This window comes from Dinoponera quadriceps, unplaced genomic scaffold, assembly GCF_001313825.1.
Source record: "Dinoponera quadriceps isolate SergipeBrazil2010 unplaced genomic scaffold, ASM131382v1 scaffold2600, whole genome shotgun sequence".
Lineage (NCBI taxonomy): Eukaryota > Metazoa > Arthropoda > Insecta > Hymenoptera > Formicidae > Dinoponera > Dinoponera quadriceps.
Window position 1 is genome coordinate 569,838 of NW_014556795.1, and position 25,936 is coordinate 595,773.

General features: G+C 50.1%; 1 protein-coding gene across 8 annotated transcripts in view; it reads left to right on the forward strand.

Moving 5' to 3' along the window:
• Positions 1-25,936, forward strand: part of LOC106748250 (protein Tob1-like) — an 83,799-nt gene that overhangs the window by 24,080 nt on the left and 33,783 nt on the right. Inside the window, exon 1 of one of the 8 annotated variants that reach the window (XM_014626592.1) lies at positions 18,149-20,329. The exons of 6 other annotated variants lie outside the window; for them this stretch is intronic. The gene's annotated coding sequence lies outside the window, so the exon portion shown is untranslated. One more of the 8 variants, XM_014626591.1, reaches the window with a different exon arrangement.

A 25,936-nucleotide genomic window follows, 5' to 3' on the forward strand; every position in this document is an offset into this window, starting at 1 on the left:
GCGATCCCCGAGCAATAATGTAACGCCGTCGCACACGTACGCTCGTGCAAATCGTTCAACAATAAAGGTAACAGCCGGGATACTGGGAATATATCATCCCCCGAGGCGCGTGCAACGTTTCTATTATCGCGACGATTCGAGCGATTCGCGATGATAGGAACGCTACGCTCTTCGTATGAAGCGTAATAAATAATGAGCCGGACAAAGTGACACAGTCGCCTGCGGTATTAAAGGCCAGGTTGGCGAACATTCGTAAGGGTGAAGAGTCACTCCGATTCGCTCGGCGGTCGGTTCCGTTTCCCGAGTGAAGATTCGAGGAAATATCGAGAGCGAACTCGGAGCGTTTGCAGCACCGGCGGAACGACGCCGCCCGCCGCGACGACGCGGGAAAACACAAGCGTGCATAGAGCGGCGCGCGTTACGGAGATATATTGCAATAATGGCTGCTAATAATACGGCGAGGTCGTTCTTCCCGATCTCCCACGGACCCGCTCCCCGCGGCCTCCCGACGGCCGTTACGACACCGTCGCGCGCCGTTTCAGACTTTTCAGCGTATCGCCTTTACGCCGCGGCGATGAGGCGATAAATCGCCCGGCCGCGCCGCGCCACCCTCGTGCCGAGAACTGGCGCGTGCACCCGGCGACTTATTACGAGACGCGGGAAATCGGGAGATTCTCTCTCTCGGTTCCTCGGCAAGATTGCCGCGAGGTCGCGCGGGGAACAATTGGCAAAGTGTTGGACCGCGCGGCCGATCGGAAAGGTGCAGCGAGCGAACGAGATCTTTACGTAAAGTCTGACTAAACTGTCATCCAATAGCCGTGCTCTACCATGTGTGTAGCGTAGTAGACGCAAATATAACCGGGTGGAAATCTTCAAACGCTGGCTGGCAAGGCGGTGAATAATTTTCCCCCGCTTCTCTCTATGCTCTGCACAGAAATGTAACGTTCGTGCAATTCAGGGCCACTTAGGACAATTATGAAAAATTATCACAAATTGGGTTTGTAAATCCATCCAAACAGACTGGGCCCTTGTGGGAGCCACAGGCCTTGCTGAGGGCGTTTACGTCAGTGTCTATTCAGGGCTTATTGACGGAATTCCACTCGAGACTTTTGCCTTTCTAAGCCATATCTGGATCTAACGAAGACTGGCCTATTTTGGGGCATGACTATCTAAGGCCACTGCAGACTTAATGTCCTGATTACTTTCTTCTCGGATATAATAGTAGTAATAATAATAATAATAATACAATAACAACCCAACAACAACAACAACAATAATAATAATAACGATAATGAGATATGAATAGCTTTATTAATCACAAGAGAAAGGAAGGGAGAAAAACTGACAACGGTGAGCAAAGAAAAACAAACAAATAATGCCCGACGATAAATTTAAAAGCGCCTGGGAAGAAAAAAAAATGATGCTCGTCCGTGCAATATTTTTCTAGCAATTACATAAAGCGGCGGAACACGGAGAATCGCTCCGTTGTTTCTCGCGGAAATTTATTATCTGTTTGACAGATTCTCCTTTGAGGCTCACGAGGCTCCGCGATTACATGCCCCGCTTCTTTTTTTTCTTCGCTCGCTCCGCTTACGTAATCGACACGACATAGCCAAAGACAACAGAAGCGTAACGCCATTCCGTAGGAACATTTACGAGTCGCTCGCTCGCTCGCTCGCTCGCGCTACATCCGATATCCCACATCGGCAGCCTCACGCAGCGGATTTCGCGCGCACGTGTCCAAATTTACACGGCGGATCGCGGCCGGCCGGTTGCTCGGCACGATCCGTTTTACAGTGGCGGGAATACGATTGGACGCGCTCACGCACGCGAAATGAAATTTGCTCAACGTAGGAAAACAACGAATTGAATTATCATCCCTGCGTCGTCCCCGCGCGAGGACGAATCCGATGGAAATTTAACGACGAATCAACATAATCTTCGTTCGACCACCGTGCGAAATACCCTTTACGGAGATTCACGGGAAGAACCGAAAAAAGCGAATCAAACGCTATATGTAGCCGACGTATTCAAAGCCGCGTCCGATCGGCCCTTCCGGTGACACTGCAGTTTCAAACTCGAGGACTGGTTGCACAGTAAAAAAAGAACAATTGCGTGAAATTTCACACATCTCACGAGCGGTCCACGCAATTTTTTGTGTTAATTGAACACGAGGTGAATGTGTTGAAAAGTAATACGCAAAATATTATGCGCAAAATTAACACAACGTTATGTAGTACTCATAATATGTTAATCGACATCGAAATATAAAATGTACTATTTTAACAGTTGCAAATGTTATTTTAACATTTACACACATTGAATATCGACTCAACGCAAAATATCGAGCTAACATAAACACGATATATTAAATTAACATACGGGTATGTTGGAAATTTAACACTGAAACGTCAACAACGACCGATTTTAACACAAGTACAAAATACTTTTTATTGTGTAAACAACGCGATTGGAGTGTGCCGTTGAATGACCGGGTGGGAGAATTTTGCGTTCATACGGAGCTAAGAAATAGATCTAGAAGCATTAGAAGGAGTTTTCAGCGAAGAGGAAGTCGCGAGAGCGAAGTGGTGAAGGAGGAAGAAGTCTTAATGGGAGTCAGGCGAAGTTTAGGAGAGCCATGTGTTGTCACGGATTAGGTCGTCGCGCCACGAGAAAAGCTACGAAACACGTTAGGATAGGCGGAATTAGTTAATAAAAGAAGTTTCAAATTCGACCACGTCGACGGAACAATTTCGCGAGAGCGAAAGAAGAACACGCCGAATACACGAACAGACTATTTCCGTTTCTCCACGTCGGCTAAATTTCACATACACACACACACACACACACAAAGTGCGCAAGCACGCACACGGCGCACAGAACGCTCGTAGTCTCTCATTCACACTGACGCGGCCGGTTACTCGGCCGTGATATTCCTGGTGTGACACACGACGCGCACCTTCGCCTCGTCGGAGATGAGACCTCTCTATTTATAAATGTGGGTCGACATGGCACACGGTGCAGTCGGCGTGTTTCGTCATTATTACGACTTCGGGAGAACGCGCCGGTCGCAGCCGCGCTGTCGCGTGCGGGGCTGCCGATGAATTAATCGCGATCGAACGTTACTCCACGACCCGCCGGTGAAATTCTAAAGATAGCCGCCGATGAAACGACGACGACGCTGTTATCCGCGCAGGGGAATTAATCGGAGGGGCCTTATCGGATCCGGTGGAAGGTGAAGGAGAAAGTAGAAACGCGGAGATACGCCGTTACGTTTTCGTAAACACAATCGATACGAAAGTCGCGTATCGTCGTATTTTTAGAACCGCCGACTCTCACCGAGAGAGACAGTTTCAGTTACACGTTCTACGGTACTTGAATTTCTTAGCTCGCCGTGCCGGGGAAAGGAGGGTAAGGTGACGACTTGCCAATCTTTCGAAGTTGGTGGCAAATAACGGGTCGACGCTCAATTCAGTTAGAAGCTTCTTGTGGTCATTTGAATAATGAATTTAAATTGTTAATAATGAGAAATAATCTGTTGTGATTCGATCTTCAATTCATCAACGATAGTAATAGATATAAGGAAGGATATATTTTCGATGCATTCACACGTGATGTTTTCACATTGCATCTTAAAATTCATACAATTACAATGTTCTTGAAATGAGTGGAAAATGAGGGGAAATCGAGAAACTTGTCATCTTACCCCCCCCTCCCCTGCTTCTTCCCTACGTATTGACGAAATACGCGTACGTACGCGCCGCGAGTTCTTCTCTAATTCAGTTTTATTCCGAGGAATCTCCCCGCCATGCTTTCGTTCCGCATTCACTGCTACGGTCATTCGCATTTCCGTATCACGCATAAATTTTCGCGATAAGCTCCCGTCCAAGCGAAATTGCTTCGCCCGTTGTACGCGCATTGTACCATCCCCGTCGGTGCATCGACTCTCGCGAAAGTAACGGCGGTCGTGAAGTGTATACCCGGGGAAAAAAAGCGAGAAATATTCGCTCTAGTTGTTCTCGGCGCAGTTACATTTTAACCGCCGACGGATAGCAGCAACAAGGTTAACGCAATCCTCGAGGAGTTCTCGACCGGCCGCAGCCAGTGTCGCTCGTAAACTGGAAATTGCAGTTTCGCGCGCGGGAGGAGGACGCGAATCACGCGACCAGCCACGCTCGTAAACACGATTAAAAGGGATTGGCAGGAATTTCACCGGGGCCGCGCCTCTTCTCGCCGAAAGTTCCCGGGGATTTCGAGAGACTTAAGCCTACCGAAATGCCGGGAGTGACAATATCGTCGGCGCTCTTCGAGCGAGCGTACGGAGCCGTGCGGAGAAACGTTTACGAGCTGCTCTCTGTGCCGAGTCATCGGCGGATTTTCGACATCGTCCATCACACTGACGGGCGATATCTGATTACGGTCGGCTGATGACTCGACACCGGCTTCTTGCTCGAACATTCGTGGAACCGCGAGCGATCAGCCGAAAAGTGACTTCCTTCCGGACGGATCGCGCGGAAATCACCGCGTTGAGATCGAACGATTTGTCGGTTACTCGGCCGTTACAATGCACCAATTATTCGACCCGCAACTCCGGGTGACGGATTCTTGGCCAATGGTTGACAGTCGTAGATCGGTCGAGCGTTGGCTCTGTTGTAACGTCCGGCCATTCTATATGAGGACGTTACGTCGACCGTGCGAGACTCATCACGGCCGGACTCCATTCGCCGCGTTGCGAGACTGCGTTTCGCGTCCGGGACGTTTTCCTCCGGAGAGAGAGAGGGAGAGAATATACATAAATGTGCGAGCGTGTTAACGAGGTTGTCACCGCGACGAGATTATTTCACCGTTATTAATCGCACTTCTTCGGCGGGAGGTCGCGTCCCGGTAAGATTGATCGCTGGATTTCGTAATCGCTGGAAGGACAGGCCGAAAGAAACACGCGTGGCCTCCCGTCGGCGAGGCCAGCAATACGCGGGGCGCGACTGTCCGTTCGCGGGATCGCGTTGTCGTCAAGAGCGAATTAGCGAAATCTGGCTTTTGTTAGCGCGCGTGAGGCGCGAAACGCGCGCGGCTACCTGCCTGCGCGCGCGCGGTGTTTTCAATCTCTCTGCGAGGCGGCGCGGAACGGAATGCGTATTCGTGACATTTGAAGGGATGGTCTTAAATTAAAACGGTGGCAGAGAAGCTGAGCTGGCAGAGCCGCGAAAGAACGCGGCGGATTGCCACACACCGCGCTGCTTTTGGCAGTGGCTCGCCCTCAACGACCGCCTTCTCGCGCCTCCGCTGCCTCTTCTCTTCCTCTTCTTCTTTTCCATCGACTTCTTCCTTTTCTCTCACCTCGACGATTGGCCAATCGGCGGCTGTGAACGGCCCGTCGTTTAACCGGCCGCGAATTTTTCAGCTCCAGTATTTTTAGAGGCCGCGTCTCTCTCTCTCTCTCTCTCTCTTTCGGCCGGGACGTCGAATCGGCGAAGAGCGCGGCCGTGAAAAACCGAAAATTCCCCCACGGCTGTCGATTCCTCGCGACAATGAATCGCTATCGCGATCGTTAACCGTCCGCCGCGGCGGGAACGGTGCGCGCGCGCGCGCACGCCGTGAAGGATCAATTTTAATTTAAAAGTGTCGTTAAAACCGTGTCGGATTTATACGAATCGTTTACGAGCGTCTCGGGAAATTGCGTAATACCGGCGGCGAGGAGTAATTACAAACGCCGAGCGCGAGAGAACGCCGCGTCGCCGTCGTCGTCGTCGTCGGCATCATCATCGTCGTCGACGAGGGGGAAATTCGTAATAAGTGATGTCGTTACGCCGAATTAAGATGCCGAGCTGGCGGTACTACCGGTACTATTCCACCACCGTCCAGTCGTCGTTTGTTCGCGTTCTTTATTGTCGCGCTTTATATACCGCGGCTGACCGGTACTATTCCACTGCTTCTCGAAAAGTTCCGCATGTTTCGAAACACGAGCGCGCGTAACGAGACGGGCCTGTCTATCGGCGGAATCACCCATCCGCATAGAAACGCAGATTGTCGAGAAATCAGCCTGAAACGTCACGAATCTTCACGCATCCCCCACCAATCAGACCCAATTAGATCGCAAGAAATTTCCCAGCAATTCCCTTTTTCGGACGGTCGAAACACTGCCGAAGGTGCGACTCGACCGGGGCTCTTCGTCTCTCCGCCGTCTAAATCCCTCTCGGAGATAAACCGTCCATTCTATTATCGTAATTACTACGTGTCCTCGCGCGTCTCGAGGAGCGGGTAATTAAAATTGACGCGTGTTACGGCCAATTACACCGAACTGAATATACCTCGCGAGCTTCGCTCCCTCCGTATCGCGGGATGCGGGGAGGGGAAAAGTGAACGCAACGAGAAAACAACGATAATTGACTCTATCGGTAATGCGCTCGCGCTACTTACCACCGCGCATTGTCGAAGTAGCACGCAGTTAATGACATAATTTCCTCTCATGGGCGCCGAACAATACCGGCGCGAGCCTATTTCCTACTGTCGAAATTTATGACACGGCCGGAAGGAAAAATTCAAGGGCGCCGTGGAGGTCCGCGAGAAGAACGACGGCGATGTCGGCGACGGGAGGGGGGACGCGTCGCAGCGCGTAACGTTGTAAATTATGCCGTCGTTACGTCGACGACGCTTATGCCGTTGCGTGAAATAATCGCCAGGACGATTGCAAGCGTGCACCGTCTCAAGGTTATTTACGCGACCGCCGTCGTCGTCGCGCGTTCCCTTCTTTTTCTTTCCGAGTTGATTTCCTGCTAATCGGACACGCTTTTTCACATTAATACCTTCGTTATGAGACACGGGGAGAAACAGGGAGACACAATAAATTACTTTTCCTCTCGCCGGTTCTTACACACGTTTTTCGCCGCGCGCGATCCGAGAACGCTCGAGTTGCCCGTGTCGTAACTGTGTTAATTTCTCGCGGAAAAAATCTCCTCAAATTTTCACCTGTGTATACTGCGATACCAATTGGAAATCTCACTCCCAACTAGCAAAGTGACGTCAAGTGATGTCTGAGTAACGTCTTAACGACGCCTCTGACGTCAATAATACGTGAATAATGCGTCATTTGACGTCACCTTGCTACTTACCTTCTTATCCCAATTGTTATAGGATGAAGCCTCTTTTCCGCGACGCTAATTGGCGAATTATTCGTAATTAGAGCGGAAACAATTTTCTCGCCAGGATAGACAAATTCTGCCGAGCGAATTTCTGTCCTTAGAGGACATGTTAATTTGCTGGAAGAAGAAAATAGTGCGCGATTTCACCGACGCCTCGGAAAGTCAAGCAGAGGAGATTCGCGTTTCGGTGGGGAGTCGAATGGGCAATCACTTCGACCGCACTAACACATCGCAATATTGCTCTAGTCGTGTCGGATTTCGTTAGAACGCAGCCATCGCGGCACCGCGAGAGGTACGACGTGGGAGTTTAATCTCGTTCCCGCGCGAAATAAATCGTTTTATCGCGTCGATAACAGAAGCTGAGAGAGAGAGAGAGAGAGAGAGAGAGAAAGAAAGAGACGGATTACATCTCCATAAGAATTCGTTAGTCATTCCTACCTGGCTGATCCCCAATTACCGCTCCAGAAGTGAAACTGAAAGTCGCACCGGCTTTCTGAATCGTGCGAATGAAAAATATCTCCACATTCTTGCGATTATACCGGAAAAAAGTGTCTTCCAAGTAATATTTACACATTAAAGTAATATTTACAAATTAAGATATTATTATATTCACGTAAGTATTTACTACGAACTATTAAAACATACTTAAATTAATACAAAAATTACTTGAGAGATTTAAGAGGCCGAGAAACAAGCAACAATTGCGTTTACTTGATTCTAACATTTTTCCTATGCACGTAACGTCTAGCGAAAGAATTGCACAAGACGTGTTCACCTGTCACCGCGCGTTATTTGACTTTTCGTACTTTGGAGAACCATATATCGTCGGAGTTTGAGTCCTGGAAAAATATCGAACTCTAGGCCATGACGCGAACTCTATCTTGCAGACGCCAGTCGCGATTAATTGGTACTTGCGTTTCTCCGTTTCGCAATTACTGACGATCTACAAAAGAATGAACGGAGGACAGTCGTCGTGCGGGAAATGTATGACGCAAAAAGGTAGAAAGAAGAAGACGTCAGAGAAGACGGTGGAAAATAGAGCCGCCGCTACTTTATCCGCGTGACGACTTCGGCGAAGTCCCACTCGCCTATTTTTCTCAATTAGGCGTGTCACCAACGACGCACGCGCGTCCGTTAATTTCGCGCCGATTAATTGGACACGGCCTGTCTAACCGTGTCGCGCACAGTCGTCTTCGACTAAACGGCATGTCGTACGCTGTGACCCACTAATCGCGAGACCTTGGACGCGTTGAACTGCCGCAGGTACGTTGTGCGCAATATTTCAATGTTCGAAGGTCGATCGGCGGCCGATCGATTATTAGCGCGAGTCAAGTGACACACGGTTACGCGCGGCAGTAACGTACCCGTAGATGCCGTAGTAACTTTCCTTTTCAACTGCCGCGCGCGCGACACTTCGTTCTTACCTGCTCATTTGCGTCTCGTTAGCGTAATCGTGAACGCCTCTGCAAATGCGACTTTGTATCGTCGACTCGCGCTGTTGAAATTTCAAACCACGTGGACACGACGTGGAAATTTGCAGTTATTTGCATTTACAGAGTTTACTGTTTTATGGAAATTTACCTCACTTGTGTGTGTGTGTGTCTGCTTGCGTGAGTGGATGCGTGCGATGCGAAATGAATTTAATTATATTTATTCGCTTATCAATTCGTTTATATGAAATAAATTCGATTGCGATGAAATCGATTTTGTTTTCGCGCGAGGAGATCCCGTTATTATGCGAAGTATTATTATATAAAATGATACGTAGAAATGCAAAATCACTTCTCCTCTCGTACTAACTTGGGGGTTACTGTCTATGCGTGGAATATGTAATCAACTGCGCTCTAATTAGGAAAGCTAATCGATCGCAGATGTTCGCGACACGGGACTTTTCAGTCCGACCGGTCGTATTAATGGTGTCGCCGTTAATTGACGACGACGATGATTATGGCGATAAGTTGAAGCAACATTTGATTAATATCGAACCACGCGCCGGTATCATCGATCTCGTTGAATCACAAGCGCGATACCGCGCGCACGATATTACATAAGCGCGACAGCGGCGTTTGCCACGATCGTTTGAGTGTGAGTGAGAGAGAGAGAGAGAGAGAGAGAGGACTTCTCCTCGGCAAGAGAGCCTCGATAGAGACTCGAGAGCGAATTGGTCGCCTTCTGATAAGCGTGCGCCAATAATCGATAATCGCATACCAGCTTTATAGTCGCGTGATCGCCTCCTACTGTTATCCCCTACTCGATTTTCTTGGAGAGGATCCCCGATCGAGTGTTTCCTCGGCGAATTGCGTATTCTATCCCCTCGTCTCTCTCTCTCTCTCTCTCTCCCGTTCTCTTTCCGCAATGACTTTATTTTTCATTATCAGTGATTTACGCGCATTTTCGAAGTCGGAGCACAAGGTGAAAAGTGAATTTTGCGGACGACCTTACCGCGCAATACACGCGTGAATCATGCACTCCGTGCGTCGTGATATTCATTCCATGCGACCTACATTGAGAAACCCAGTTTTAGTTGACCCGAACAAAATTCCCCGTTTGCATATGGGCGAACAAATGTTTCGTTTGTGGGGAGCAAAATTTGTCCCTCTAAACCAAACTTTTTCTATCTTCGTTTCGGAAAGTTCAAGTTCAGAAAGTGAAACCTTCGGTTCGGTGAAGCAAACCTCTGCTTCTCGCAACCAAAATATTTATTCGCCCGTGTCCGAACAAGAATTTCATTTGAGTCCAACCAAAGTGGGTTTCTCGATGTGGTAAAATTATTTGTAAATATTTATAATGTGTAAGTATTGAAATTGTTTCATATATTTTGTTCAACAGCAGTGTGAGATAGAAACTAAGGAAAATCTTGGGAAAAACGTGGGTCACAACGTGTGTACCAAATAGGAACTGTTTATGTTTCCCACTTAGGATCGTGTGCTTGGAACATGACGTTTCTGATCAGAACCCATGTAGATTTCCCAGTTTGACAAACCGCGCGCGATGCGCGTGTGAATAATGCACTTTGTGCGCCGTGAAATTGTTATCTGCGGAATTAGTCGCTCCGTCGGGGAAAATTAGCCGTCCGTTCGCGCATCTATTGTCGTATACATATTTATCCGGGGATATCACGAGGAAAGTCGTATTTTCACGAGTCAGCTAAACGTTCTCGCTGCGCGCGTTCTCGGAAATGACGCACAAGCGGTGACACAAGTCGAACGGTGGTAAAAGCTCGTCGTTATCGCGTTGAAATATGGACACGACGTAGCTACTCATCAATCTGATGGAGGTCAAGTGCGAAATTTTCCTATGCGGCTACATCGGCTACGTCGTCCGGCAAACGGTGTGTCTCGTTCGATCGTACCTTCGAAGCGTCAACCTTTCCGACACAAATCTACCTTAGATTTCCCGGCTAAAAGATCCACAATTATTCGGGGAAATCGGGGATCCCCCGAATTAGATCCCGAGAAATCTTCTGTGTCGGTATGACGGACGGATGGACGGGCGAACGGACGCTCTGTTTCCCGCGTTTATGAATGGAGAGAAGGAAACCTATTAAGGTCGGAGAAGGCGAGAGCGGCTGCGTGTGCGGCCGTTATTGGAATCCGCCGGGGCGCGAGATGCGTCCGTCGTTCGCGCTCGCAATTGCGCCGTTGCGTAATCCGCCTCTCTCGTACGTACCACGCGTATCGCGGGCGCGCTCCTACGTGCGTGCGTGTGTGCGTGGCTCTGCGCAAGAAGGTCTCGAGATGACCGTGGCCGCGGAGCCGGTGCTGTAAACGCGCCGCTACTCGGCCTGCTCCGATCTGTCCTCTCCTCGTATCCCCTCGCGTGCACGTGTGCCGTCGCGCCGTACGGCGGTCAATTTCGCGGCGTGCGAGGGACACGCGGCGAAGGTGGGATTCCACGATCGAGGACGAGGTCGCGAGAGGCGACGCTAAAGAACGAATTTACGCTCGCGCCGCTGAAACAATTCCTCGCAGCGAGGAACAATCCCGGTGGTTACCGTCGGCGGAACACCGTTTCGGAATCTGAAAGGCCGCTTCGAATCGAATAAACGCGTCGAGAGATGAGGGACGGTGTGGGAGATTTCTCGTCTTCTAACTGGATTTTCCGATACAATCCGATGGATCCCAGTTGGAAAATCTGTCACGGGTTCTGCTTGGAAATGTAACGATTCAGGCGTACGATTCTAGGTGGGAGACGTAAGCAGGGCCGCTCCCGACGTTTTCCCAAAGATCTTCTCTGACTCCCATTTTACGCTAGAGTTGAATAAAATATATGAAGTACTTGAACTTATTTACACCTTAGAAGCACGGACCACCCCGGAATTATGACTGAAATTATGATCCGTGTAATCTTTAATGATGTATATTATGTATGCGCATTATTAAAAATTACAACACGCATCCTAATTTCAGTGGTAATCCTGGTACGATCCGGCGTTACAAAATTTCGCGGCGATTTTCGCTACAATCTTTTTTTCCGAGCGGGAGGATGTAATGCTCGGAAATGTGCATCGTATATCCGGATTACCTTCCGGTCAGCGTGCGTGGAAACTTTTATTCTCCCACCTGATACATAATTCCTCAATTAACTCAGCTCCGAAATGATCGTTTGAAATGCACACTAAGCGTTGCGAGAAATACTGCCTCGGCCTCAGGAGTCGATCAATTCGGATTGGTAACAAAGGATACGCTTCACACTGAAAGGATTCTCCAGGTTCTTCTGGACCGGAGGATAATCCGGACGGACGGTTGGGTATTCCAATCAGAATCTACGCTGCATACGAGAAAACCGGGGGGGAAATGCGGCAGTCTTTCCGACGTGAACGCTCGGCAAGGCGGTCGCGGAAGGAGGTGGGTCTCGCTTGCGCAACAACGCATCAGCTCGTAAAGTAAAACTTGCCGAGGAACGGCTCGACGACCCGTTCGCACGCGCCGCCGGACGGCGATTCCGCCGTCGTCATCTCGCGTAACAGCGCGACTTACTCAGCAGGTTCCTCGACGACGACGTCGCTTATCTGGGGAAATGAAAGCGAAGGGGGCCGACGGTCGCGGGTGGCAGGAAGAACAATAACGACGATGCGCTCTCGTGGCGGAGCGCGCTCAGCCCGACGAGAGCGGAAGCCGGGACCTTGAGCGCGAGCACTCGCGTCGGCACGTCCCTGAGCCGCAAACAGGAACACGACGATTATCCGGCAAATGAATGAAATCGAGTGAACCGGCTGCGCTCGTACGCGGCGCAACGGGCCGAGCGGAGCGGCGCGCCTCGTGGCTCTCCCAGCGCGCGCGCGCGCGCGCCTTCATGAATGGAACTCGCCGGAGCGTGGCGCGCGCGTTACGTCCGAATTACGCGCGCATGTCTTAATAACATCGCGGTTCGGTATCGTTAATCCCGGAAATCGCCGTCGTGGATCGAGGTGCAGCGACGACCGCGTCCCGGTTGTCGCGTTGAGACTCGCTCGGTTGACTCGGGCTAAATGCTGCTTTGGATACGGGCTAACCAATGTTTTCGTCGTGAGAGCCGACGGATTTCGCTTCCCTCAACCATACCCTTTTCACTTTCCTTTCGGAGAAGCAAGCCTTTCGCTCAGAGATCGAAATTTTCGTCACGACGCAAAATGTTGAATTAACGCGAACGCGGTATATTCATATTCAATTAATATTCAATTAACACATGTCGAAAGTTTCGCAGACATTTTAACACAGACCGCATTTGAGACTTAAGTAGAGAATGTTTTTGTTTTCTTTTTTTTACTTGTCGGCGATACACGGCGCTCTTCGTTTCTGCATTCGCTGTCTCGTTTCGCGAAACGAGCGCGATTCGGCGCGATAATCGTGACAGAAGTCGAAGGTCGCGGACGCGACTCGGGAATCCCCTCGCCTATCATATCGTGTGTACACCGTCGCCATCGGGTCGATACGATTAAGTCCTCTTCGTCGTCGCCGACAGTCGGTTCCTTATGGTTCTTACGCAACGTAACGCGCGGATACGATTTCCGTTCGCGGCAGAAACGCCCCGCTCCTCACATTGCGTATCGCGTTACGTAAGACGCAAAACAAGACGCGCGGTCGGATCTGCGCACCTTGCGACAACCGGGCGTTCCAAAACGGTGCGTTTTTAGCTTGCACTTTCCGGTACTTTCTACGACGCCGTCGTGTCGCGACACGCGGTTCCGGTGTCTCCCGTGACACCACGTGTCCTAGAAGAAGCTTCGCCTCCGCCCTCCTTTGACAGATCGTTCGACGGGGGGTTCGGGAGAAGGTAAATTCTGCCGTTGCGCCAGGTTTAGTTTTTCACCGAACGTAATTTATCGGCCAAGAGAAGTCTCTCACGGGGTCGTACACGCTATTAACCTCTGAATATCGATTCCATTTCGTCGGGATTGTCCAACCTAATTGCCGGGATCTCTATCTAGTTTGATTCCTCGGCGAATAATCGCGTACAATAATAATAATAATAATTGCGATCGACTGCGGACGTTGCACCGTGTCCACCGTTGCCCTGCATAATGCAAACTGATAAAACTGCAACGTCCACAATTGCACTCCGTCGCGACGTCGCCGACACTTGGACGCGAATATAATGCGACGCATACGCCACTTTTTTTCTATGGACGATAAGAACCCGACGCTATCGGCGCGTTACGTTTGCGTTTATCGGCGCAGAAACTTCGAACGACTATCGAATGACTCACACAGCCGCGTTTTGCTACGCGGTCTTCGCCGCCAGGGCGAAACGACCGCGAGCAATTTTTCGAATTTTCCGATCGACGGAGCGCGTTCCCATTCGCGACCAGAGAGAGCCGACGGTTGCTCGATCGTTCGCTCGCGAATTAAGGTAGCTGCTACGTGAATCTATTCTTTCTTAGGGATCTTTCCGAATTTTAACGGCATATTGATCGAGACACGATTTACACACGTGTAATCCCGCGGAAAAATGTTTATATATATATATATATATATATATATAAAATTATTTATAATTATAAGTGATCTATACATGAATTTTGCCTTTACATGGCTACATACATAATTATATAAAATTATATATGATTATTATATATGATTAAAGACAAGTATGTGATTATTAAAGACAAAATTCATATATAATTACTTTTCCCCGGGAAATTAATAATAATTAATTAATTAATGAAATATTGGCTGTACTGATGATGAGATAATTGAAGTTGGAATTAGCACACTGATAAAAAAGAATAGTTCAAATAAATATTTGCCGAGGAATGCTGAAGTAATTATTTTACTTGGACTTTTTTTCTTCAATGTGCTACATTCAAGTATTATTTACTTCATTCCAAGCAAAATAATTTCTTCAATACTTCTTAGCAAATATTCACTTGAATGCGGCACTTTTCCTTTCAGTGAGCTGTTTACACACATCGCAGGTACAAAAATGGCTACCGATATCATGTTTATCATTCCAACAATCAAACTACTCTCACCGTTTTAATGAAAAAAAAAAAAAAAAAGCGAAGAGACGATATAAAAGAAAGAAATAAATAATATTTATAAAACATCATGTTTATAAAACATTCATGACACAGATTTCTCGTGCTCCTTCGTGTTGCGTCAATCTTACTGACATTACCTTTCCAACAATACCGTCACGGACCAACCACCTTAAACATGCATACGAAGACGAACGTGATCGCGTGGTTTGTTTATCGAACGCGCATAAATTTCCCTTGACGGCGGCGCGGGACGGGAGAAGCGGGACATGCATTGTTTCGCGTTTTATGACCGTGAATTAGCCTTATCGCGTATTGGCAAATTGTGCGGACCGAGAGGTGTCTTATCTGCGCGTGCACGCTCCGATTGCGTCGACGTGCCCGCGATTGAGCAATGTATCGCTCGCCCGTATCGAGCCGAATATATTTTTCTTTTCCTGTCCACAACCCGCATATAGAAAATACCTTGGGGTCTAACTGGGCAACCCAGTCCAGTTTCCCAAAATAATAACGGGCTCCAGAGATGAGAGATCTACGCAAATTCTGGAGTTAAAAGTACAGCTGTTCCGAAAATACGATTTCTAAGTGGGAAACACGAGCAGACCCTATTTTTTCCGCTTTCCACTCTACATTCTACGATTCTATGCAGAATATTCCCCGTCTCGCGCAACGGCGCTGCGGCTTCGGTCGCGGCGGAAAGTGAAATACGCAAAACGCACTGGATGAAATTACGCTTAATCACGCGTTTCTCTCTCACACTCTCTTTCTCTCTCCAGCACGCCTACGATCAACGGACGCAGTTCTCTCGAGCGTCCTCCCGCGCGCGATTTATTTCGGTTTCACCGCTCGAAACGCCGTTCCGTATCGACCGTCCGTGATGAACAACGCCGCTGCCGTTTCGCCGATATCTCCGCGCGAGCGATGTTTATTCATTTCCGCTAATATTTTTATCGCCCAGATTCCGAACGATAAAAATATTAGTCCCCGTGGTTTTTTTTTTGTTTTTCGATCGAGTTCATCGAGCGCAAACTCGAGCGTGCACGCATCCACGCACACGCGCGATGCGCGTTCGTTCTCTCGGCGACGCGCAACTATTACCCGCAAATATTTGACGTCGCCGCCGTTCGCGCACTCTCTTCCCCCTCCGGGGCATATTTTTTTTTGTTTCATCTCGCCGCCCCCTTCCCCACGACGGCCCGCGCACCGAGCAATTTCGCAAATTTATTTTTGTCGCGAACGAGCCCGGCCGCGCGTGCGAACGCGGGCGAGCAAGCGTGCGCGCACTTCAACGCACGTCCGTGAGTTTCTCGATGGACGCGAGAGGCCTCCCCCTCGTCGAATCCGCGCACAAAATTGCAATATCTCGCGGGGAGGAAACCAGTTGATGCGTCGGCTCGTTATACGCTCGGTGTTTGCGAGAAAAATAAATAACTGGCCCAACAACGAGTCCGTTCGCGCGAATATCGAGTGCGCGTCTCCGCGGGGCGTCGTCCGTCGTCGCCGTCGGTGATGCGCCGGCCGAAATCACGCGGGATAAATGTGCGCGAAACCATCACGCACGCTCGCGTATCATAGCGGAAATATTATTCTATTTGTTTTGCGGTTTACGCGCCGCGTAACGCTCGCTCGCGGAATTTTGCGAACCCCGTTTATTGCGCCCCCTCCCCCGCCCCCGAGGGTGAGTTGCCGGGCAGAAAATTACAAACAAAAATTACGCGGCTCGTTTCGCGCGATTCGCAAGCGATTCTGCATCGGGAGCACCGTTTCACCGCTCGCCTTTTTGGACGCGATACGCCCGCTATAGCGACTTCCCTCGAAGCGGAATTTAAATTCTGATCGATATTTATAGATATTTCTCTTTCCCTCTTCACCGTTTCTCTTTCACTCACTCGCAGAGGAAAAATCTGCTTCCCGTTAGAACACAAAAATAATAATAAAAATATATTTCTGCTACGCGGGACGCGTAACAGCGATTTTCAGTGAATCTTTCACTGGCCGAAATCAATGAAGTATCGAACGAAGGAGCTAAGTGGAAGTGGAGCGCCAAGGAAGAATGAGAGAATATTCACTGATTATCGGTGGGGAATGCCGTTTTACCGATTCAACTTGAGAGAATACGCGCGCGGAAGACACGGCGGCGCGGTATCGTCGAGCGCGATGCACACGAGTGCGCGCGATGATGGACGGCGCAATGCGCGGTCCTTCATTTGCGTCGGGCGCGCGTGCCGGTTTCCACGGCACCTTTAACCCTTCAAATTGTTCGGTGAAATTTTGTAAGGTGCGCAGTGTGTGTGTGTGTGTGCAGGTGCGCAAGCACCTCGTCGACGAAAATTACTCGGTGATTCTGGCCGGCAAAAATATCGGCCGGCGGAGAAACGCCACGTCGGCCGGTCGGTAGCCGATCGGTTCCCACGAGGGAAAGAGAGATGAAAAGAAAGAATAAGGGAGATAAAGAGAGAGAGAGAGGGGAGGGGGCGGCTCGCTTATTATTACGCGAGCGCGGCGAATTGAGGGGAGGCGCGTCAACGACGGCGGGAGCTGTCAATCACGTCGCTCGAAATCGCGAAAATACGGTAACTGCGGCATTGTGACATCGGGATTAATTTCGTCGAGTGAATTACGCACGGAGGAGGAGGAATGCGGGGCTATTGATTAAACCTGCAATTTCGCCAGCGCGCGATCCACTCGCGTTCGGCGAAGGGTTGAAATAATTTTACACACCGCGCGCGCGCGCGCGCGCTCGCCGAGTAACGCGCTGTTAATTAATAATTTATCACTGTCGCGTAATTACGATGACCCGGCGGGAAGGGGGGTACAAGGGGAAACGAGCGGTGAAGTCAGTCATGGGAAGAAGACACCGTGTCGGCGGCCGGCGGCGCGGTGCAGTTTGCTTCCTAGTGAACTTTCCACTCGCCTGAACTCTGCATCTACGCGCACGCCTCGGCTTGCGAGTACTGCCAGGAGGCAACACCGAATGACCGAGTGTTCGAGAAAGCGACTCGCTCCGAGGGCCGCCCGAGGTCCTTCTGTGACCCCTTTAATGGCAACGTCATTAGCCTCGAGTCGCGTTGCGAATATCTCTCCCGACTTGCAAATCAGAGAGACATATTCAACGTCCGATACGCGTCTGCAGTGAGAATCCTCTTCGCTCGCTCGCTCGGCGCGAGGAGGAAAGTGTTTTCGAGTCGAATATCGTTGAGCGCGCGATCGTATCGGCGCCGCGATACGTAATCGCCGAGAAGTGTCGCTTTCGCGGCCGGCGTCATTGTTTCGCGAACAAAGGCGCGCGCGCGCGCGCGCGAATTCACCCAGCGGGACACCCGGTGAATTCGCGCGCACGAGCGTCGCGAATTAACACTCGTGCCACAAAGCGGCGGAACGATTTACAATTGCTTCCGCGGCGAGCGTCGCGTACACGCCGTCGCGCGAGACGCGCGCGGCTCTCATTACCGCGGCGCGGAAACAAAACGTCCCCCCCCCCCCCCCCCCCCGGCAGAAAGGAATTCATTTCTCGCCCAGCCTCGTCCGCTATCGTCTGCTATCGCGCCGTTCTCGCGCGCGCGACGACGCAATCCCGCCCCTCGCGTCTTGGTTCATCGCGGAAGTTCCGATACGCATCTCCCTAAGCCAGTCACCAGGTAATTTTCCTCTCCCGTCTCGTGTTACGCTTTGATCGCCGCGAGTGTCTCGGCCGGCGCGCGCGTGTGCACTGCCAAGTTACTGCGCGCTGGTAGAAAATAGAAATTAAAAAAGCGCGCGAGACGCGCCGCAGCTCTCGCTGGCTCGTCGTTGTTTACTCGGCTCGGTTTTGCAAGAGGGAAGCCTCGAACTTTGTCTCGCGCGATTCTCGCCTTCTTCACACCTCAGAGCGAGAAACTTCGTCTCCGGAGAAAGAAAGAGAGAGAGAGAGAGTCTGCTGTTCTTTTCATATTCAATTAAATTTCTACAAATACACGGACATGTTTGCGATATCCGCTCGGATTTGGCCGAAGTAACTCTGTTTTCCAGCGAAAATCGAAAGAATTGGGGGGGGGAGGGATTTATGATTCAAAATGACCCAGTCGCTGAAACTATGTGTCGATGGAAGGAAGGATAACGCTCTCTCTTGTGAGCGCGCGACTGAAAGAACGGGGGGAGAGAATCGCGCGGACGGCCGTCGAGCGTAGACGATTGCATAGTAATTAAACGAAGCTGAAACTGACCAGGGCGGAATGCGCGTGTCAAACGGCGGGTGTACACTGCAGATCCAAGTGTGTAATTTCACACACTTCGGTGCGGTCATTTTCTACGCATTCGCGACTCACGCGTGTCAGCTGGCGCAATTTAACAAACGCAGAAACGCGCGAAGATTACACACACGGCAGAGCCAAGCGTAGCTTCTGCACGCTCGTATGTGCGTAAAATCCGTAATATCGACGCGCAGGTACAAAATGCGTAAAAAGTGACTACGTGTAGAGAAATGACGCCACTTGGATCCTTGTGCGCGCGACGATGTAACGAGAAGCGGAAGAAGAAAAAGGAGATAGAAAGAGATAGAAAGAGAGAGAGAGAGTGTGAGCGAGAGGAGCGGAAATCGATCTCGTGCATGGCAGAAGCACTCTCGCTCGAGAGGCGGGCAAGGACGTCCAACGAGGAACATCCGATCATGGAAGGACCGCAAGAGCGAGATAGCAGCGAGATCCATCAGAGCCAAGCGCTCACCGCGACGGCGACGAGTCGACTGCGCCGAGGACGAGCGATCGGCACGTCGTCGGAGTCCCCGCGTCCTTGCCAGCTCACCCGCTCCGTCCGTCCGACTTCACACCTCAGGGAGTGGGGTCATCCCTACCAGCGACTCTCGGGCGCTTCTACGTCGCCGCGCCGTTCCCCTCTTCCATCCCACCACTCGCCGCGCTATGTAAGAGCCCGCACATGTTACCCCGCGTTTCAGTCTCGCAGCGGCACTCGCGAGCGTAGTATCGTGCGTCGTTCGGATCGCCTGGGTGAAGGTAGAGAGGAAGGAAGGAAGGAAGGGCGATAAAACGCGCGCTCGCTCTCTCTCTCTCTCCCCCACGAGCGGGACACCCACGTATCACGGGGGGAGCCGCTGTACACACACACACACACACACGTCGCACGCAGAGCAGCGCGCACCACCGCGGGAAACGAGCGACCACGGAGGACACAGTGTGTGTGTGTGTGTCTCTGTGTGTGTGTGTGCCGTACGCGTGCGCGCGAGTTCTTTTTCAGTGCTTCGCACGACGGAGCCCCGCTCTCGACCTCGTCGCGCGACGCCTCTCTCGCGAAGGCCGAACAGTTGATCGGGGGAACGCGAGGGACAGAGATACGGGGAATAGAGGCCGAAGAGGATAGGAGCATCCCGAGCATCATCATCCGTCGTTTCCACCCCGTCCGCCGGCGCAGCACTCCGCGCTTTTCTTTCGTTTTTTTTACTTTTATACGTACGCGCACGTCGTCGTATCAACGCACCCTCCTCCCTCGGCATCGCCGGTGCGCGCGTATCCCGCCGGACCCCGTGGATTAACTCCATCGACGTCCCGCCATCCCGGATTCTCCCTCGTTCCTCTCCCCGTCCGCGAGTGCTCGCGAGAGTGTGAAAAGGAGAAGTTCCGAGGAGACTACCGCGGTGTGGATAAATCGCGACAGGTGCGAGACGTCGGGCCGCTTCGTCGGGAAGATCGCGAGAGATAGAGTGTGAGAGAGAGAGAGAAACGTCCACAGGCGGGCACACGTGAGTATTCCACCTCAGTAACCAGACCTCGGGGTGAACTCGAGGAATTCCCGAGCGATCCTTTCGACAGGCCCACCACCTCCCCGAGGTTCTCGCGTCGAGCGAACTTGAGGCGCGCGCGTGGGCGTGATCGCGAGATCGCCGCGCCGAGTGACACGAGCGCATTTTTCGCCTGCCTGCGCGCTTAAGCACACCGGCGGTTTCCGGGCTCGTTTTTCCGCGAACGACGGGAGTGAACGACGGATACCACCGGCCGAAAGCGCGATTACCGATCGGCCGATCGGGCTGACAGCCGGGGAGGCGCGTTCGTCGCGCGGAACTCCTGGAGAGACGTTGAACATCCGAGGGAAAGAGAGAGAGAGAGAGAGAGAGAAACGTGCCCACCATCGTCGTCATCGTCATTTATTGAACGCCTCGAAAGCGCTTACGACCGAAGCACGGAGAAGCAATGACGGTACGCTGAGAGAAAAAGAAAGGATTCGCTGATAAATAGCGAGAAATAGTTGGGCGTGATTACTCGCCGATCCAAATGTTTTTTGCTCACTGCCGACCGAATAATTTAGTCACCGTGTATACGGTATATACTGTAGTCCCGTGTATCGTGTGTTTGGTACGCGGGACTGAATTATTCGATTGCGGTAATCAAATATTTCCTCGACTCGGATGCTCGGTCGGGTTTTACCACTTATTACCGAAACCTCTTTTCAGTGTGCGTATTTTTCAGTGCGTAAAAGACAGAAATTGTGCAACAGTGTGAAATAGCGAAAAGATGTCAGGACGCAAAGAGACAGCGAGGGGCAAAGAGGGGGGGAGCGAAACGTTTCTGCTTTTTCGCGCGATTTTCCAATCGCCCACATAGGCTGAATTCGCAACGAGGCAGATATATGCGTACGCGATACACGCACCACTCGATACGTCGGACATCTCGCGCGCGCGCGCGCTTATCGTTCGTCAGCAGCGATAAGTCGCTCGCGGTTAAATTACAAATTTATGTAAAATTGCGACCGCGAGCTAATTAATCAAGCGGAAAGCCGCGGGTCGAGTGGCATCGTTTTCTTCGTGCGTGCGTTTTCTTCTCGCGAAACTCCGGGAGTCCCCCGCGTCACGAAATTAGCCATTCCCCCCGCGCAGCACCGAATACGCCTCTCCGTAAGGAATTATCGTTACAATTGGCCGTAGTTGTGCGAGAAAAATCCAATCCACACAGGAGGGAAACGTTTCGAGAAAACTAAAGATCTTTTTCTCTTCGTTTTCTTCTCTTCACGGGTATTCATTGACAAGCTTTAACACATTTAAACAATGAGTAAATACGGAATTAGTAAAAAAGAAAAAAGAAAAATTATACAGCTAGTGGAAAGTAGACCTTTGTTTCGGTTTTTTCATTAATTTCGGCCGCCTCGTGAAGCTTGAGAATCATGCGGAAGTACGCACAGAGACTGCCGATCGGTAACGAAATCTCGAGAATCGCAACTTCGTGGGCTGGATCCTTCTTGCACAACCATGGCGAATTACATCAACGAAAAGGAGTCTCCTCCCGACGAGGCGTCGAAGAATAGTCGCGGAAAAGGAATTTAGGTCACGCGCGCGTGCGCGCACGGCTGCTGCTGCTGCTAATTAATTCGCTCCGCGGATTAATTGATCAACGTCGCGGACGTGACGCGATGTAACGGGTGTAATCGCTCGCGACGAAACAAACGGTCAGGGAAAGACAGAGAGACAGAGAGAGAGAGAAGTGAAGGAGGAGAAAAAAAACGGCGGTCACGCGTGACGCGGCGTAAACGCGGCGGTCTCACGCGCGCGGCACGCCGTGACGTTGTAACGCGCGCGTGCACGCGCGCTCGCGTGTTACGCGCGACGGCAGTGCGCCACGAAGTGTTACGTGCCGCGTTGAAGTTCGTCGTCTCCGGCCTCCTCGTCGTCCTCGCGCAGTGGCGGGCTGACTAGGCGAGCGGACGAGCGTGAACGTCTACGCGCGGGTGACGACGATGCGCGCGCGCTGAACTTGCGTGCCGGTCCGCTCGATTTTTGCCCGTCCCGAGGCTGCAATTACACAGCGCGTAAACAGGTGACGATAGTCACGGCCTTGATACCGTATTGTGCCGTAGCCTCGCGCGAGAAGGACACAGCGCGCTCGCGAGAAAGTCGCCGGCGAATAAACGTTCCCGGCTATGGAGGAGCGGAGGAGGAGCAGGATTTATATCCGTTGATATCTACCGTTACGCCGCTTTATGCGGAATTACGCAACGGAGTTTCTATCAATTTTCTCCACCCGCGCCTCGCCCTCCCGCCGGTTCCGTTCTTGGGCGGAATTGCAGTGATTTCTTTTCCCCTCTTAACGGTAACGTCGGTGGAAAACGCGCCGGTCTGGTTTCCCGAGCGGGAGCGGAGCGGAGAGTAACCGTCCTTCGCGAAAACGAGTCGCGAGCGGACGTCATTCCGACCGGGGTGTGACTGATTTAAACCTGAAAACAACACCCTATCTTGAGATATTACGCGAACGGTAACACTTTTTCCAGTGCACTGCTCACAAGGAGCTCTTTTTTTTTTGCAAAGAGTAACGTTTCTATTTTTCTATTCTTCTATTTCAGGAGGAGGGATAAGTGAAAAATGCACGTAGGCCTTTGTAAGCCTAACATGTTACCGTCAGGATTTAACACATTGTTGACCGGTCACGAGTTAACTCGTGTCTTCCTGCTCAAGCGTTGCTGACCGGCCACGAGTAAACTCGTGATCGATGCTAGATACATTTGCGCGATCGAAACAAGATACATTTGCAAAACCTGTTGTGTACCATTACACGTAGGTGATTGCTATACCGTTTATCATACCAAAAAGAAATATTAAAAGTTAAATATTAAATAAAATTTATTGAAGTTTATTTATATTGTTTCACTTCCACATCCAATTACGAAATAATAGCCGATGACATGAGATAAATTCTAAGTAAAATTGCCGGTCAACAATGTGTCAAAAAAGTACCAGGAACTTTGGTTTAAAATTGATTTTTAAATAAAAATGTTATAATTATTAAAAATCAATTTTTTTAATAATACCTGAAATGCATCCTATTTGACAATTTTTAAAAAATTCGTAAAAATTTATTTTCCAGTAAAAAAAGTTATGGTAATTATTAAAAAACATAATTTTTTTTTCAATAATATCTAAAATGCGTCCTATTTTACAATTTCTGAAAGTTTGAGAAACACAGCTTCATCAATAAAAATGTTATGACGATTTTAGTAACGTGCAAATTTGCCCAAAAACGTGCGGTCCCAGGCGTATGTCTTACAGATTTCTTAGCGTTCCGCAATGTGTTAAGACGTAGGCGCGATATTTAATTTTCACGCATTTTCTACACGTCGTGTTGTGGTTCTTTCAACAAGATAGTCGTATCTTTACGATCGTGTCTGGACGGATCGTAAAGCGTATCGCGGAATTACGTATGCATGCGCGATAAATCTCTGATCGTTCGTTTGTAAAAAAAAAAAAAAAAAACTCGGCCGGAGATCTCGTGCAGACTCGTGAAACCACGCAAAACGCATCGATCAGTTATTTACCGACCGGACACCAATCGTTCCGATTACAACCCGCTCGTATCAGAATATTCTTTTACGTAGATGTGTTCGTAAATATGAACACCGAAGGTATCGAGTAATCGGTGCGTGAGATAACAAGACCCGCAGAGGGGCGGGCGGATGAACGATCTTTTTTATTCGCGAGTAAAAGATCTAGTCGACCTGAGTGCTGATAGCTGAGTCGATAGTAGCTGACAGCAGATTAGATTTTTTAGCTTGTTAATAGTAGTTCATTATTGGTTGATCATTTATCAGAATACAGCATCAGTTTCGTGATTTAATCGTTGCCCAGCTATTGCGTATCAAATATAATAGAGTAAGTGACGTTGTCTATTTTAAAATATACAAACGAAAATTAACAGTAACGTTACATTAATATTGTAATCTCTCACTCACCGATGTAACTGTCACGTGCCCAACATGTGTTATACCACACTTACATTCTTGAGCGGGAAATTACAATATTGATGTAATGTTACTGCTTCGTGATGTTCGTGTTTACTGGGTATAATTTGACGACTATATATCCGCCGCGAGCACTTAAAAGTGAGGTAACGAATCAAAATTGAGGTCACGCTAGTCCATAAAAATCTTGAGGAAGCAGGAGGTGTGCGCTACATTACTGCCTGGCAAGTGTTTGATACTTTGTCTGATAATTGTAATTTCGTTTGTTTAACCGTCAGCTGACTTATTTATCCAGGCATTACCCAGCCGCTAAGCTACAGTGAAAGAAGGATTTGGTAACAAATAGCGGAATTTAGTTGATTTATGCCGATGAGAATATTTGATTACAGCAACCGTATAATTTAGTTCCGTATACCGTATATTTAATGTGCAAAATTAAATTATTTGTCAACAGAAATCAAATATATGCCCGGCATATATTAGTCGAATTTTAATGCCGAAATTTCATGTCAACATCATCGGCTCGCGTCACGAGCTTGTCGGTCGACTTGCTTAATTCTGTCAGAGCGGTATTCGTTCGCGCGGGACGATTGATTTCCTCAAGGTTCCTCCCGGCTGAGGACAACAATCCGCAGCTATTGTCGTGTGACTCACGGTTCGCGCGCGCGCGCGCGTGGGTACGTGCATTCGTCGTTCGCACAAACGCGCCGATTCCACGGTATATTACGTTAAAGGTCGCGAGATCTCGAAAAGCCGGTTCTCGCCGTCCAGACGGCATAACAGCGACTACTGTGCCACTCGAAACACGTGTCCGCGCACGCCGCTGTCATGCGTCCTTTTAGAAAATCCGGCCGCGCTGCGCGTTACATGTTTTCGAGGAAATCACGCCTGCTCGCCCCATTATCGCGCTATTTATTGACGTCCGCGGAATTGATCCAACGTATTATTGTTATCGCTTCGCGATTAATACGACCATACCACGCGACACGAGGATAAAGAGCGAAAGAGCTCGTGTTTTGAGGAAACGCTCCGTGGCCTCGCTGCTCGTGTGTGTGTGTGTGTGAGCGTCTCGTCGAAATTTCTAAACAAACAGCTTATCGAACGGCCGCCGTCACCGGCTGCCACCGCGCGCGCACTTGTATTTTTAAACGCGTTCGCGCGAATTTATTTGCGCAGCTGGTATACATCTATCAATCACCGCGGTACTCGTGCACGTTACTCTCTCGTCCATTCATCCCCACCGTGGAGGGACGTGTCTCTCCCCCCCCCCCCCTCTCTTTCTCTTTTTCTCCCTTCCTCTCTCCCTCTAACGTCGCCTTCGTCCGAAAGAAAAAAAACTTTAATGTACCGTAAATTCCGCCGGTCGCGGCCGGCCGGCCGGTACCACCGGCGCGTTCACGAGCGTTTGTTAACGGGATAGCACGTTGCTTATCGAGTAAACGCTCGATCCGGTGTACGCGTACATATACATGTATGTATATATTTATATATGTGTGTATATATTTTCCGCGGCGTGGTGTACACGCTTTTCGAGCCAAACAAATTACCCGCTCCCCCGCGCCCGGCTACCGAAATCAGATTAACGTCGATTTCCCGGCATCCCGTTCATCGATCTTCCCCGGTCCCG